Source organism: Triticum dicoccoides, chromosome 1B, assembly GCF_002162155.2.
Source record: "Triticum dicoccoides isolate Atlit2015 ecotype Zavitan chromosome 1B, WEW_v2.0, whole genome shotgun sequence".
In the NCBI taxonomy this organism is placed as follows: Eukaryota; Viridiplantae; Streptophyta; class Magnoliopsida; order Poales; family Poaceae; genus Triticum; species Triticum dicoccoides.
In genome coordinates, this window is record NC_041381.1 from 303,262,945 (window position 1) to 303,267,616 (window position 4,672).

Here is a 4,672-nt window from a genome sequence, read left to right on the forward strand (position 1 = left end):
CGACACCCCGACCCCGACACCACACCCCGACAACGACACGACACCCAGACACCCCGACACCCGACCCCCCGAGGCCGACAGGGTCTTATATTTGTGAATTATTAGTTAGGTCATATATTTTTTGATTTTGTTATGAAAAACATCATATATAATTGTGTTGATCGGGTTGATTTAAATGCGCAGTTGTTTCACCGCTGCGAGGTTTGGTGTTCGGCGACCTCGCCGTGCGTTTGACGAGCTCTGCCCCTTCGTTCGTTGGTGAGCACAAATGACATGTCCTCCTCCCCCATTAATTATTTGCTCTATTCCGGTGTTCGTGCCGATGAAACTTGACAGCTAGCTATATATGTGTCTTGAATCATCAGTATGCGTAACCAATATGTGTCTCCCGTTCGAAAGCGTCATAGTTATAAATATGCATGCATTTGCATATTTATAATCTTGATTCTTTCGAATTGTCCAACGCTATCCATGGACAGCCCGAGTATGTGTAGATTGGGTTCATTTTCCCATATGCTTTGCTCCGGATCCAACGCATAAATTTCGTCAGTGCCTCCCTTGTTGTTCTCTGGGTACACATCCTCTCTGTTTATTGCAGAGACGTGTATCAGGAGAACAGCGGGGAGGTGCTGCCGAAATTTTGCGTCGGATCCGGAGCATAGCATGGGAAAATGAACCCAATCTACACATACTCGGGTGGGATTAGGACATATCATTACCTATTAGAGTGTAGGTTGCATGGACGTAATAAAATTGACAAAGTAGATCAACTGATGAATATATACATGGTGAATTATATATATAATTGTTGTGTGTCCAGTAGCTCTGAAAGTCAAGATGAGTGATCCTGCGTGGATGTATACCGGTCACACTGGTCAGAACAAATGGAGCGCTGAATGGTTCACAAAAACCAAGGGGTTTGTGCAAGACGCATTTGCAAATGGCCAGAGGAAAACTTGGTGCCCCTGTTTCCGATGCGGCAATTGGGAAAAGAGGACAAAGGTTGAAGCAATTTATGAACTTCTATTCTATGGTGAAAACCCACCGAATGTCGTAGTCTTCAAATGTTATTGGTTTCAGCCGAAGGAGACTAGAAGGACTCATGAACATATAGGGCTAGTTGAAATCAACCAAAGCACCCATTTAGATGTTCTTGATGTCTATATTACGGCTCAACAGGCGACCCAAGTATTCTATCTACCCTGGGCCTGCCAAACTAATCCAAATCTGAAAGGTTGGGATGTCGTTTATGAAGTGCCGCCACGTGCTAGACTATCTCCGCCAAAGGAAGAGGATTATGAAGACTATAACCCACACACATATGAAGGAGAATTCTTCCAAGAGACACGTCTTTCCAAAAAGAGTTTCAAGAACCGGTATACTTCACCCCAAAACATTGAAGTAGACAACGACAGTGAATCCCACATCACCTTAGAGGAGGAACAAGAAGAGCCGGAACAAGAAGAGGTTACTGCTGCGGACGACCTCTCAATGCTTGACCGATTACGTAAAGGTGGCCTTCCACATGTTGATGCCACTGAACCCTATGAGCCCGTCATTGATTATAGTGATGATGATGATTATGCATTTATTGATGATACTGATCGAGATTATTAGTAGTGCCAGGTATTCAATTTTTTTATGTTGTACTTGATGATGATACACTTAAGTGATATACATATTATTATTCATATCGGTATTTTTTTATGTTGTACTAATTTCGTTTACTCTTTGTCATGGCAGGTGTTGGAAGATGGAAGGGGAGCCGACTGAGGCCAAGGACAAACGTGCCCAAATTGAAGGTGTGCCACACCATCAAGGTAGCTCCAGCTTATATCAGTTCGGGCGGAATTGGGTATGTGGTTTGCTTCATGATTAATGCAATTCATTCATCATGCTAGCTTGAGCCCTTTAATTACTAATTTACTTTGTTTCTCTCTTTCAGGCATGCTACAATAAGACAGATAAGGTGCCAGAGGGGTACGACATGTATGCCATGGCCCACACTGCCTCTTACAAGCAAGTCAAGGGGAAGGCGAGGAAAGGGGAGGAGTTTAATCCGAGCCAGATTCCCTACAATCTAGAGCAGGTGATGATATCTAGTGGCGGGAGGTCCCGTGGCTCCATAGCCATTGATCCAGAGATTGCTCCTGAGACCACAGTGAGTTTAATTTGAATGGATGTTACTTGCTAGTCTTAACATTTGAGTGTCATCATGCTAACGAAACATTGGAAATGATCTTTGGTGCAGCGTAACTCCACACAAGCATCACACGATCCTTCTCCAGCTACTGGCATGAGCCAGCTCGCTCCCACACCTCCATGATCAAGGTAAGTTTCTCTAGTTTTTTGCTTAACAAATGCATAAAGACCTAGACTTAGCTTTATTTCATCCAATATGCTTACCTTAATGACCTAGAGTTAGCTTCTTTTCCTGCAAAATGACTTAATAAGCTTACTGACCTCCAAAACCAGCCATTTTACCTAAGTTAGCTGTAAAACAATCTATACTTAGCTTTGTTTCCTCCAAAATGACCTAAGTTAGTTATAATATGCTTAGTTAACTAGGTTTGCTCAATAATGACATGTACTTACCTTACTTATGTAAAAAATGGCATAATTAGCTTAGTTAGCTCATAAACGATCCCTTTTACCTACGTTAGCTCTAAAATGATGCATTTTACCTAAGTTAGCTCATAAACGATCCATTTCACCTAAGTTACCTCACAAACGATGGCGTGCTTCTTCTTCTAGTCTTCTTCTTCTAGTCACCTTTTCCTAACTTTCTTATTTGCCATTTTGCAGATTTCATTCACTTCTCGGAAGCTAGCTTGCTATGATGGAGTGCTTGTTTTTTATTTCATTCTCTTCTAGTATTCTTCTAGCTTGCTACGATGGAACTTGCTATCTTGATGAAACTTTGCATTGTAATATGTATGTGCAACTTCCTAATGGTTGCAACTTATGTGTATGTGCAACTTGCTATATATGTATGTACGATGAAACTTATGTGCTGTTAAATAGCCCTGTGAAATATATCTATATATGTCATATATATTCGCTGTGAAAATTGTTGGATTTAAAAAAAACAGGGAAAAAAGCCAATATGCAGGCTCTTTGCCGTCTGCCACCGATGGCAAAGGGCTCTTTGCCATCAGCAGCGGACGGCAAAGAGGCCACGTGGCAGGCAACTGTGCTTCCTGGGAGGCTGACCAATTTGGTCAGTTTGCCTACAGTGGCTGACGGCAAAGGCCTTACGAAGTTTGCCGTCAGCGGCCGACGGCAAAGGCTTGCCGTTAACCACCTAACGGAAGTAACATCACATTTATTGTCGTCTGCATTCTTTGCCGTCGGCTGCTGAGGGCAAAGGCTCCTTTGCCGTCAGCCGCCCGAAGCAGACGGCAACGTACCTCTTAGCCGTCCCGTACTTTGCCGTCCACTTTTGCCGTCCGCCGCGGACGGCAAAGACCTTTGCCGTCCGCCATCCATGCCTTTGCCGTCCGCCGTGGCAGATGGCAAAGTAGCTTATTCCTGTAGTGTATCATTATTGGAGGTTTTGAATTTCCTCTTCCTACTATCCAGAAAAAGTATGATATTCTTATTGTTGGGGATGTTCATATTCCCGTTGAGGTAACTTAGTGTTATTCGAAATTTCTCCGGTTCCGTGTTATTCGGAATGAGTTTGTTAACAAGACTTGATCAACCTTGTTAGTGGATTCATTTTGATGATCATGAGATGGATGAAACTAGAAGGCACAACCTTTTGTACCCTCTTTTTACTTTCTGTTCTTTAAAATGAATAAAGCAAAAATAGTATTATCTGTCTGTTTTATGAATTATCCATGCAATAAAAATATCCTGAAAATAAAAGTGCTCCAAATGCCCTGCAAATTTAGTATGATTTTTATGGAATATTTGAGGATTTTAGGCACTGAAAACACTGCAGGGGGGCAAGCACCTGGCCACGAGGGTGGAGGGCGTGCCCACACCCCCTGGGCACGCCCCCCTATCTCATGGGCCCACGGTGGCCCCCCTCCACTTATGCCTGCACCCACACACTCCATCTTCCTCCCAAAAAAATCCCCATCCAGCTCAAGCACGAGGTCTAGCTTATTTTGCTGTGATTTTCGATCTCCTTGCTCAAAGCTCCATTCACAAAACTGCTTTGGGAGATTGTTGCTTGGTATGTGACTCCTCCATTGGTCCAATTAGTTTTTGTTCTAGTGCTTTATTCATTGCAAATTTTTGCCGCATAGGTGACCCTGTTCTTGAGCTTGCACATCAAATTTATGAGGTCCCAAGTAATTCTAATGCATGATATAGGCTCTAGGCACTTGTAGGAGTAGTTGCTACCAATCTTGTTTAGTTTCATTCACTTTTATTTTGAAGTTACTAAAAATTTCAGAATTTTTTCAAAAAAGAAATATGTCTAGGAGAATGTACCAAGGTAGTTCCTCAACAAAGAAAGGACCCAGGCGTGCTATGCGTGAGCAAGACGATGAACCACCAAGGGACGCAGAAGTGCGAGCTTGTGAGTGGCCATCAGACGATTTTTTGGTCAATGCAGGCATCAAGGATGAATTTGACGCATATGTGCGTAATGCCCATCTTGAGGACTTCTTACAAGATAAGTGTCCTCAGTACTATCAATTGACTGATTCATTCGTAAGAA